This window comes from Heptranchias perlo, unplaced genomic scaffold, assembly GCF_035084215.1.
Source record: "Heptranchias perlo isolate sHepPer1 unplaced genomic scaffold, sHepPer1.hap1 HAP1_SCAFFOLD_47, whole genome shotgun sequence".
NCBI classification, from domain to species: domain Eukaryota; kingdom Metazoa; phylum Chordata; class Chondrichthyes; order Hexanchiformes; family Hexanchidae; genus Heptranchias; species Heptranchias perlo.
The window spans coordinates 1,763,967-1,776,647 of NW_027139484.1; the positions used below are offsets into that span (position 1 = coordinate 1,763,967).

Genomic DNA, 12,681 nt, shown 5'->3' on the forward strand with positions numbered 1-12,681 from the left:
GGACTCGATAGGCCGAATGGCCTCATTCCGTGCTGTAACCTTTCTATGATTCTCGCTGAGCATGTGAGAGATAGCAGGATAGATTGTTGCATTCTCCACACACCTTTTGACTTGGGTCAATTGTCCAGAAAAAAAGTGGCGTCAGTTTTCAGCGAGCCCATGGTCCATGTACTTCTTAAGCTTCACTGCGTGCGATGGCACACAGAGGTCAAGGGGCAGCAAATCTTTTGGTGTGCTGCAGGAAGCAAAAATTCTTGATTTTGGTCTTGAGCAAAGATGGAAAAAAAAGCTTAATTATGCCTTCTCTGAGGATTGAACTCAGGACCTTCAGATTATGAGACTTACGCGCTACCTGCTGCGCTAAGAAGGCACTTGAAACATAACTCTCCAGGCAACACTACCAAGTCGGACAGTTTGCAAGGTGTAAAGTCATGAACGAATTGGCAGTTTGCAAAAACCATCCATCCAGGTGGAAATCGAACCAACAATCTCCTGAATTCTGGTCAGACACGTTATTCATTTCTCCACTGGCCCAGGGTGCGGCAAGCAATTAGGAGCTCACACTCTCACAGCGCTGCGGTATGAGCAGGTATCGAGTCAGTCTCGGTCATTTCCACACGACTCCACGAGTCCGGGAGTGTCAAAAGGCGCACGGTGAACAATCACTAAAGAGAGGGACCTTTGCTGCTTCCCTTCCATAGCTCAGCTGGTAGTGCAGAAAACTTGTAGAGATTGAAACTTGAAAGGCAAATCGCTGGTTTAATTCTGGCTCAAAGTATATTGCCACCAATCCCATGTGTTTTAATTTTGCACACTTATATGTGGGACTTTATCAAAAGCCTTCTGAAAATCCAAATAAAACACATCCACTGGTTCTCCCTTATCTATTCTGCCAGTTACATCCTCAAAAAACTCCAGTAGATTTGTCAAACATGAGTTCCCTTTCATAAATCCATGTTGACTTTGTCTAATCCCGTTGATATTTTCTGAGTGTCCTGTTATCACATCCTTTATAATAGACTCTCACATTTTCCCGAGTACTGATGTTAGGCTAACCGGTGCGTAGTTCCCTGTTTTCTCTCTCCTTCCTTTTTTAAATAGTGGGTTTATATTTGCCACCCTCCAATCTGTAGGAACTGTTCCATAATCTATAGAATTTTGGAAGATGACGACTAATGCATTCATTATTTCCATGACTACCTCTTTCAGTGCTCTGGGATGCAGATTATCAGGCCCTGGGGTTTTATCGGCTTTCAGTCCTATTGATTTCTCCAGCACTATTCGTTTACGAATACTGATTTCCTTTAATTCCTCTTTCTCACTATTCCCTAGCATTTCTGGGAAGTTATTTGTGTCCTCTTCTGTTAAGACAGAACCGAAGTATTTGTTTAATTGTTCTGCCATTTCCTTGTTCCCCATTATAAATCCTCCCGTTTCTGACTGTAATGAACCTACTTTTGTCTTCACTAATCTTTTTCTTTTCACATACTTGTAGAAGCTTTTACAGTCCACTTTTATGTTCCTTGCAAGTTTACTCTCATACTCTATTTTACCCTCTTAATCAATCGCTTGTTGCTTTTTTGTTGAATTCTAAACTGTTCCCAATCTTCAGGCTTGCTACTTTTTCTGGCACTTTATATGACTCCTCTTTGGATCTAATACTATCCTTAATTACTTGTGTTAGCCATGGTTGGGCCACTTACCCATTTGTGTTTTTATGCCAAAAACTGTTGCAATTTATGCATTCGTTCCTAAAATGTTAGCCATTGCCTATCCACCGTCATGCCTTTTCATGAAGTTTCCCAATCTATCATAGCCAACTCACTCCTCATACCTTCGTAGTTTCCTTTGTTTCGATTTAGGACCCTAGTTTCGGATTGGACTACTTCACTTTCCATCTTAATGACGAATTCTATCATGTTATGGTCACTCTTGCCAAGAGGACCCCGCACAACAAGATTATTAATTAACCCCTTCTCATTGCACAATACCCAATCAAGTATAGACTGTTCCCCAGTTGGCTCTTCATCGCACTGGTCTAAAATATCATCTCGTGCACACTCCAGGAATTCATCCTCCACAGTATTATTGGTAATTGGGTTTGGCCAGTCGATATGTAGATTAAAGGCACCCATGATTACATGCATCTCTAATTTCCTGTTTGATGCCGACCCCTATATTACCACTACTGTTTAGAGGCCTATAGACAACTCCCACCAGTGTTTTCTGCCCCTTAGTGCTTCTTAACTCCATCCAGACTAAATCTACAGCGGCCATCTTGAAAAAAATGGCCGCATGTACGGCGGCCGTCATGGACAAAGTTGCGGCAGGTGCGAAGGACATCTTGGACAAAATGGCGGCAAGTACGGTGGCCGTTTTGGTCAAAAAGGCAGTAAGTATGGCAGCCATATTGAACAAAATGTCGGCTAGCACGGCGGCCATCTTGGACAAAATGGCGGCAAGTATGGCGGCCACTTTGGACAAAACGGATGAAAGTAAGGCGGCCATCTTGGACAAAATGGTCGCAAGTACGGCGGCCATCTTGGTAAAAATGGCGGTAAGTACGGCGGCCATATTGGACAAAATGGCGGTAAGCACGACGGCGATCTTGGATAAAATGGAGGTGATTACGGCAGCCACGTTGGACGTAATAGCGGCAAGTACCTCAAGGCTGTTCGACAGGAAGAGGAGGAGGCCATTCAACCCCTCCAGCCTGTTTCACAGATAAAAGAGGCCATTCATCGTAATATAGGAACAGGATATGCCATTCAGCCTCTCGTGCCTGATCCGCCATTTGATAAGATCATGGCTGATCTGTGATCTAACTCCATATACCTGCCTTTGGCCCATATCCCTTAATAACTTTGGTTGACAAAAAGCTATCGATCTCACGTTTAAATTTAGCAATTGAGCTAGTATCAATTGTCGTTTGCAGAAGAGAGTTCCAAACTTCTACCACCCTTTACGTGTGTAGAAATGTTTTCTAATCTCACTCCTGAAAGGTCTGGCTCTAATTTTTATATTGTGCCCCCTACTCCTAGATTCCCCAACCAGCGGAAATAGTTCCCCTTAATATCTTATAAACTTCGATCAGATCACCCCTTAACCTTCCAAACTCTAGAGAATACAACCCACATTGTGTAATGTCTCCTTGTAACTTAATGCTTGAAGCCCGGGTATCATTCTAGTAAACCCACACTGCACTCCCTCCAAGGCCAATATGTCCTTCCGAAGGTGCGGTGCCCAGAACTGCTCACAGTACTCCAGGTGCGGTCTAACCAATGTTTTGTATCGCTGCAGGACAACATCTGCCCCCTTGTACTCTAGTCCTCTAGATATAAAGGCCAGCATTCCATTGGCCTTCTTGATTATTTTATACACCTGTTCATGACACTTCAATGATCTGTGTACCTGAACCGGAAGTCCATTTGGACATCCACTGTTTTTAACTTTTTACCATTTAGAAAGTGCCCTGTTCCATCCTTTTTTGATCCAAAATGGATGACCTCACATTTGTCTACACTGAATTCCATTTGCCACAGTTTTGCCCATTCACCTAATCTATCAATATCGCTTTATAATTTTATGTTATCATCTACACTGCTTACAATGCCACCAATCTTTGTGTCATCGGCAAACTTAGTCGTTAATAAATATTGTAAATAATTGAGGCCCCAAGACAGATCCCTGCGGGACTCCACGAGTCACATCCTGCCAATGTGAGGACCTACCCATTATCCCTACTCTCTGTCGCTTTTCGCTCAGCCAACTTCCGAACCAAGTCCGTACTTTTCCCTCGATTCCATGGGCTTCTATGTTAGCTAACAGTCTCTTATTTGGGACCTTATCAAATGCCTTCTGGAAGTCCATATAATTAACATCCATTGACATTCCCCTGACCACTACTTCAGTCACGGCTTCAAAAAATTGATTCAGATTTGTCAGGCACGATCTACCTTTCACAAATCCATGCTGGCTCTCTCTGATTAACTGAAAATTCTCGAGGTGTTCAGTCACCCTCTCCTTAATTATAGACTCCAGCATTTTCCCCACAACAGATCTTAGGCTAACTGGTTGATAATTCCCAGGTTTCCCTCTCTCTCCTTTCTTAAAAAGCGGAGTGATATGTGCAATTTTCCAATCGAGAGCGACAGTTCCTGATTCTGGAGAACATTCAGCCCCTCAAGGCTGTTACACAGGAAAAGGAGGAGGCCATTCAGCCCTTCTTTCCAGGAACTGGAGGCCAATCAACCTCTCGAGCCTGTCGGATAGCAACAGGAGGAGGCCATTCAGCCCCTCGATACTGTTATACGGGAACTGAAGGCCATTCAGAATCATGGTCCTATTACATTGTGTCCCTCGAGCCTGTTTCACAGGAACTGGACGCCATTCAGCTACTCGAGCCTGTTAAGTGGGAAGAGGAGGCCATTCAGCCCCTCGAGCATGTTATACAGGAACTGAAGGCCAATCAGCCCCTCAAGCCTGTTACATAGCGACAGGCGGAGGCCGTTCAGCAGCTCGAGCCTGTTATACAGGAATTGGACGAAATTCAGCCCCTCGAGCATGTTCGGTTGGAACAGGAGGAGGCCAATCAGTCCCTCGATCCTGTTACATTGGAACAGGTGGAGGCCATTCAGCCCCTCGAGAAAGTTACATAGGAACAGGAATACACCATTCAGCTCCTTGAGCCTGTTCCGCCATTTAATTAGATCTGTATCTTAACTTCATTCAACCGCCTTGGTTCCTAAATCCATAATACTTTTGCCGAACAAAAATGTAGCAATCTATGTTTCAAAATTTCGTATTGACCCCCCGCCTCTATAGACTTTTGTGGGAGGGAGTTCCAGATTCCCACTACCCTTTGTGTGAATAAGTGATTCCTGACATCAACCCTGCACGGCCGACCTCCAATTTCAAGGTTATGCACCATTGTTGTCGATTCCCCACCAGAGGAAATAGTTTTTTTCTCTATCTACCCTATTAGTTCCTTTAATCATCCTAAACACCTCAATTAGATCATCACATAATCTTCTATAGTCAGGGGGATACAAGCCTTGTCTATTCAACCTGTCCTCATAATTTAACCCTTTCAGCTCCGGTATAATTCTGGTGAATCTGCGCTGCAGCCCTTCCAAGGCCAATATATCCTTCCTGAGGTGCAGTGCCCAGAACTGAATGCAGTCCTCCAGATGGGCTCTAACCAGAGCTCTGTACAGCTGGAACATAACTTCCACCCCTTTATATTCCAGCCCTCGAGAAATAAAGGCCGACATTCTATTAGCCTTTTTCATTATTTCTGTAACTGTCCACTAGATTTTAATGATTTCTGTAGTTGGACCCTAAATTTCTCTGCTCCTCCACAGTTCCGAGCTCCTCACCATTTAGAAAACTCTCTGATCTATCTTTCTCAGATCCGAAGTGGATGACCTCACATTTCCCCTCATTGAACTCCATTTGCCACAGTTTTACCCACTCACTTAATCTCTCAATGTCCTGGGAATGTTTGGTTGGAGAATGATTTATATCAGATCGTTATTTAAAAAAAATTAGGATTGATTTTTAATTTGTATGGTTTGAACAAGATCATTGTTCCCCGATCAGTAAAATGTCCTTGTTTTTCAAATCGTGGCGACAGTTCAGAGATAGTTGCCTTTTTGCCGACTTTCATGAAGTGAAATTTTGCTGATTTCAAATCAGCTGTATTTCTAAGCTTGAAAAAGCAGCTCCTCTGTTAGGTGAGGCTTCACTCCCAATTTATCAGCGTTTACGCTTGTCCTGATATCAATGTAACATTTGAAGGGCTCCAGGTAATGAACAGTGAAACCCCTTCAGATTATCTCAGCCCACTCGTTCTATCCAGTGCCTAATAGTGCCTGCTCTTCAGAGGGTGAAAGATTCACATTACACTAGATCTTGTTTTAGACTTGAACTGCCAAACAAATTGATGAAACAGTAAGAGAACAAACAAATAGTAGCAGCAAGACAACAGTTTTACTGTAAAGCTCAACGAGATCCTGACTGGAAAAGAAAATAATAAATAATTCACAAATACTGTACGAAACTGTGAGCGAACTTTCGAACATCCTGGTTTCTTTGTTGTCATTTTTTCACTAACTATGGAAACTGACGACTTGATGAACATTCTCAGAGATTCCAAACAGACTCACCAGTTTGAAAAAGACAGGCTGACAAATAGTTTCAAAACAGTGACTGGGAGCCAGTCATTTTAAGCAATGGTCTGTTTAATTCAACTGAAGCTTCCAATCAGAACTGGAGGAGAAGAAATGACCCCGGAGGTTTGTATCTGAATCAAATGTTTGACTTTGTGAGGTCAGGCTGCCTTTAAGAGGTGCAGCCTGCCTTTAAGAGGTGCTGGCCACATACGCAATATCGTGGCCCCCTGCTGGTGAGAAGCCGCTCAACAGCGCTGCTCGCAGGAATCAAGGAAATCACCAGGCAGCACCAATCTCACGGACTGTCTGCATCTCAATGACCGGGTGCAGGTTAATGACGTGGGGGTTAATCGACCCCCGCGCCCGGATTCTGGGGGTTATCGAATTTAACCCCGTACATATCTGTATATATATTTTACATAGAATACAGCACGGCACAGCAACAGGCCATTCAGCCCATCTGGGTAAAGAAGTTCCCCTGAATTTCTTATTTGACAACAACTTCTGGAGTAGAAAATATAATACAATATATAATCAAATATTATATGTATGTATATTTAACATCGAATATTTTTCTTTAATCTGAAACAATAACCGGACTTGTAACAGTAACATAACAGGAGAGCGCTGCGGGACTCTGCCCAGTTTAGTAAGACAGCAGAAGGGGTAAGAGTACATTATGATTTATTACAGAATCCCAGCAGCTCACTGGGAAAGTTACACTTGGTACAGATGGAGGAATAAAAATGTGCAAAGTGATTTTACACTTTAATTTGGGGCAGTGCCTTTTTATCTCCAAAAGGTTAAAATTTATATTTAAATAATGGGCTCTTTCTCCTCAAGAAACATCAGGCACAAACCATGGCTTTATGAACAAAACAATCATTTATTATTCTTAATGCACTAGAAAATTTTACATTTGAATTTAATCAACATCTTGGGATTATACCCGATTTAGAATTGCTTTAACACCAATGAAACTACACATTCTGAATTCCGAAAATGCATAACCGTTTGGAAATCCAATATCTATCTTCGACTAAGCTGATAACGAAAGTTATATCCTTATGGTTGACTCAAGCTTGCCTGGAAGATTCCAGGCGTTTTGATGGATCCTGTTGTACTGTCGCCTGCCTTACTCTGGCATCCAGGTCATCTGCTTCACAGGCAACCTGTAAACCAGCATCGAGGCATCAAGCTGGGAGGTTGCGAGCAGTCATGAAGATTCCAGGTGAGGTGGTGCTGCCAGGAAGCGAAATGTGAGTTTGGAGCAGCAGTGGTGGATCTGCGTCTCTCCCCACTCAACTTCTGCCCAGCTTCTTTGTAACATAGAACCACACCTCTGGGGCGTTAGCTTATCAAAAATAGTTTCCTACAAATACAACCCATGATTGATTGACACTTCACTTGTTTTCTCTCAGTGTCCACAACGTAACCAAGTCAAGCCGACAGGAGTTCAAACCATCTCCAGCCCTCCTGGAATCGTTATTATTGCTATGGTGATCTATCCTCTGCTGTGTGATCTTTCACAATGTGTCATTAACAATCCTTCTAACAGCCCTTCTTCCTTTTAATCGTCCTTTTCCTTCAGACATGCTGAAGCGGATTTAATCTCAGGCTTTCGTTTATCAGATGATTTTATTTTACGACACAGAGCAGCTGGGAAACTCCTGCAGTAAGTAATGGTCAGGGTCAGGTAGACAAGGCTGGGTGACTTTGTTGTGCAGCCTCCCGGCATCACCTCTCTCTTTGTTTCTCTCTGTGGATCTACTTTTCCCTTTTCCTTCTTTCTATCTGTCTCTTCCTCCTTCCCTTTCCATCTGTCTTTATATCATTCTGTTTGCTTCTCACTCTCTCCAGCACTGCTTCTGTCTACTTCTTTCTCTCTGTTTCGATTTGAATTCTTGAACTCTTCTTTGCATCTGTTTCTGTATTTCATTCCATCTCTCTCAGTCTCTGTTTTAATATTTGTATTTCTCCCCCTCTCTCCTGTTTTCCATTTTCTCCCTGCTTTCTGTTCCTCCTTTTCTCTTTCTCTTTGTCGTTTTATGTCTGACACTCTCTTGCTCTGAATCTTGCTCAGTCTCTAGTTATTTTGAATTGATTTCTTCTGTCTATTAACCTCTCCTCTCCTTTGTAATTATTTGGCAGTGTCTCTCTCTCATTATATATAGAGAAAGAAAGTATAAATATATATATATATATATATATACTTTCTTTCTCTCTTTATTTTTCTCTTTTGTCTTAATAACTTACTCTTTATTTCTCTCCGTCTCTGAATAACTCTGTCTCTGCCTCTCTTTATTTCTGCACTTTTCTAATTGGTACATTTATGTTGTCCTTGTGTTCTCTCTCTGTCTGTCCTTCTCTCTGTCTCTCGTCTCTCTCCCTCTGCCCTGCCTCTCTATCTATCTGTTTATTTCCCTTTCTCTGCCCTCTCTGTCTCTCATTCTCTCTGTGTCTCTCTCTCCCTGCCTCTCTCTTTGTCTTTCTCCTGGTCTCTCTCTCTGTCTCTCTCTCGGTCAATCTATGTGCCACTCTCTCTGTCTCTCTCTCTCTCTGTCATTCTCTTTCCCTCGCTTCCCTCTCTCTATATCTCCCTCTCTGTCTCTCTGCCTCTCCTTCTTTCTCTCCCTCTCTCTCTCCCACCCTCTCTCACCCTTTCCCTCTCTCTTCCCCTTTGTCTTTCTTTCTCTGTCTCTCTTTCTCTGTCTCTCTCCAAATCTCTCTTTGTCTCTGACTCTCCCTCTCTCATTTTCTCTGTCTCCCTCTCTCTGTCTCTGTCTCTCTCCAATTGCCTCTCCCTTTCTCTCCCTCTTTCTCGCTCCCTCACTCCTTCTTTCTCACTCTCTCTCTGTCTCCCGTTCTCCACCTCCCCTCTCTCTCTCTCTGTCCCTCTCTCTGTCTCCCCTCTCTCTCTCTCTCCCTCCCTTCCTCTCTCCCTCTCTCTCAACATTTATGTGAAGTACACACATCCTGATCAGGTCCACAGAAGTGACTTTGATTTCGAGCTTTGCCCATTTTGTCTTGCGGTCAGTTATTTAAAGTCCAGCTGAGCTCTTTAGTGCCGCCATTTAGATCCACAATTCACGTGTTGTCTGCAAAGCAAATCCTGCCTCAATAGGTGAGATTATCAATAAAATATAATCTCAGAATCAGATTTAAGATCATTTCAGGGCTCTGTGCTGCTAATATAAAATGTACTTTCCATCCCCCGGGAAGTGTAGGGGATGGAGTATGAAATGGGATTTAGTTCTAGTGCTTGAAACCCTTCAGCTCTTTCTATGATTTCACTAATTTAACAATTAGATTGAGTGGGTATTTCACCGCGTTCTTCAGCTCCTCTCTGAATTTAGTCTGGGTCAGGACATAAATACACGTGTTTGTACAGCAACTGAGAAGCTGCAGCATCTTTGATGTTTGATCTGTGAGAAAAACAGGGTCAGAGTAGGAGTAATAAAACGCAATGTCTGCAATTCGCACATAAATGATAAATACAACATATGTCAGCCACAACAGTATAAAACTGCCCGATATACTGAAGAGTAAAATGATGGATTTCTTTCGGTTCTCCATCTCTGGGTCCTTGTGATTCTCTCCATTACTGCGGCCCCGTAATCCGCTGCGGACTCGACTGGACATTATAATACACCTGACAGTCAGAACATTGAGCAGTAAGATCAGACAGAACGGGATAAAAGGTGTTAAAATTAGGTCAAACATGTCAAATGCGGCCCATGCGGGGGAAGAACGGAAGCTCAGTATAGTCTCACAACCCCAGGGAACATTATTAATTGTATATTCAGGTTGAAATGTAAAGTACCAGGGGATATTCACCAAACAGCCCAGCACAGTCACTGTTCCCAGAACCACAGCCGCCGTTCTCTTGGTGCAATATTTAGTTTTCAGCTTCTCACAACAAATGGCCACAAATCGATCAAAGGTGAAAGCGACTGTGAGCCAAACAGAAACCACGAAGGCTGCACCACTCAAGAACATAATAGAACTACACACAGGAGTAAAGAGCAGGAATGGCCATGGGCGATACATTGCATTAATCCACACCAGTATCACACGAATGATAACGACCATGAGATCGGCCACTGCCATTCCCACGAGGTAGCGACTGATACATTTGGAGAGACCGCACTTTCCTCGGGACAGGATCACAATCGCCACCAAGTTAACTGTAAGAGAGAGAAAAGGAAGCAGAGAAATTACTGATCAGACCTGGAGTCAAAGCAGCTGTTTGAGAGGATTTGGGGTGAAATTTCCAGCTTTGTTCCTGCATCGAAGGGTGGAAAGTGATTGATTGACCTGGGCAGCACTTTCGGGCAGAGAGATGTTTTTAAACACAATGATCAATAATGAATTGGGAGATGGATACAGAAAGTGAATAAAGTGGAAGGGCTGAGTGAGGGCGCAGTGCCGGTATGGAAGGTAGAATGGGTTTTAAACACCGCTAATCCAGCGGATTAAAGCCGGATTTGGGCTCCAGACGGACGAGGAAAGAGAGCGGAGGGTCAGGAAGGTGAGGGGCCAGGGGGAGGTGCAGCTGGTTTGTTGCTCTGGGTTAAGAGAGCCGACAGGGGCTGGCACTAAACGGGAAAGGCAGCTGGAGACCGAGCTAGTGAGTGAGATTGGAGGGAGACAAGGAAAAGGATATGGAGGAACTGGAAGGGAGTCAGGAGCAGCTGGTTTGGGAAAGTAGATAAACTGACGCTAGGGATGAGGAGACAGAGGATTCAATGCAGTGAGAGGAGAGGCTGGGATTCAGAGGGAGAGACTGCAGCAGAGTGTGAGAGGAAATCTAATCTATCGGTCCCACTAACACAATGCAACTAATATATTCAACTGTTCATTTCTGTGGTTACTGGTGTCAGGAAACCTGTGTGGGTATAAAATATGTTCAATAAATGTACTTTGTACATTCAATTAAAATTAAATTTATACATATTAATTAAATCAACCTCGTTGTTATTGAATTCAGCCGAGCTTTAACGTACAGTATCCGAATAATTCATTATGATCAAGACATTTCGAATTCTATTCTTTAAGCAAATTCTAAATATGTTGAGTTGGAAGACAAGGAACATTCACAAAAACAGACTGAGGACCTGACAGGGATATAAACATGAGGAGCGAGTCCCACAATAAAAACTCACCCAATCTGACCACATCATAATAACACATTCAAATCACATTTTCTACATTTAATTTTACTGGAAGTTTTAGCAGTTCATTCTGATGCATTATTCACATTACAGCCTCTCGCTTTCCATTTCGGTCGCTCTCTCTATCACTCACTCTAATCACTTTCTCAAGTCACATTTTCTGTGTTTAATTGTACTGGAAGTTTCAGCAGTTCATTCTGATGAATTATTCACACCACAGCCTCTCGCTTTCCGTCTCAGTCGCCCTCTCTTTCACTCACTCTACTCTCTTTCTCAAGTCCATTTACATATCCGATTAAATCCTGTAACCCTGTGCCTGCATTCTGTTCACCAGTCCCGTGTCCACCGATCCTATTCTCAGTCAATTTGTTAAATAGTGAAGCCTCTGTGGAATAGTTTAATGTTTCTACAGATCATCTAATTCTCCACCTGTTCACCTACACTGTTCACTTCATTTGCAAATCATGGAATGAACAGAATCGAATGCCTCTTCCAGACAGATCTCTCAATAATTGGGATTCCTTTTCCTGCAATTATAAAGTAAAGAGATAGATGGCGGGACTTTTCAATTAACAAGACGCCAACATCAGACTTATCATCTGCAGATGAATAGAAGAGCTCCTGATTCCAGCAGACACAGTGCACACGACAAACATACGAATTAAGAGAAGGATTAAACCATTCGGCACCTCGAGCCTGCTCTGCCATTTGATAAGATCATGGCTGATCTGATTGAGACCTCAACCCTACTTTCCCATTTACCCACTATAACCTTTGACTCCCTTGTTAATCAGGAATCGATCTAACTCAGCATTAAAAATATTCAATCATCCTGCCTCCAGCGCTTTCTGGGGAAAGGAGTTCCACAGACTCACGACCCTCTCGCAGAAAAAAATTCTCCTCACCTCTGTCTTAAATGGGAGACCCTTATTTTTAAACTGTGGTCCCTAGTTCTAGTCTCTCCCACAAGGGGAAACATTCTCTCAGCATCTACCCCTTCTAGCCCCCTAAGAACCTTAAATGTTTCAATTTGGCGAACTCTCATTCCACTAAACTCCAGTGTATACAGACCCAACTTGTCCAACCTTTCCTCATCAGATCACCCCCTCATTCCAGGAATCAGTCGAATGAACCTTCTCTGAGCGCCTCTAAAGCAATTATGTCCTTTCTTAAATAAGGAAACCAAAACTGCACACAGTATTCTAGAAGTGGTCTGACCAATGCCCTGTACAACTGTAGCAAAACTCCTCTACTTTTATTTTCCATTCCCCTTGCAATAAATGACAACATTCCATTTGCCTTCCAAATCACTTGCTGTACCTGCATACTAACTT

General features: G+C 43.0%; 1 non-coding gene across 1 annotated transcript; it reads right to left on the reverse strand.

The window, feature by feature from the left end:
• Nucleotides 1–297: 297 nt before the first annotated feature.
• Nucleotides 298–370, reverse strand: trnam-cau (transfer RNA methionine (anticodon CAU)). The gene has a single exon. It is a non-coding gene; the product is annotated as a tRNA-Met (tRNA).
• Between the last annotated feature and the right edge of the window lie 12,311 nt (nt 371–12,681).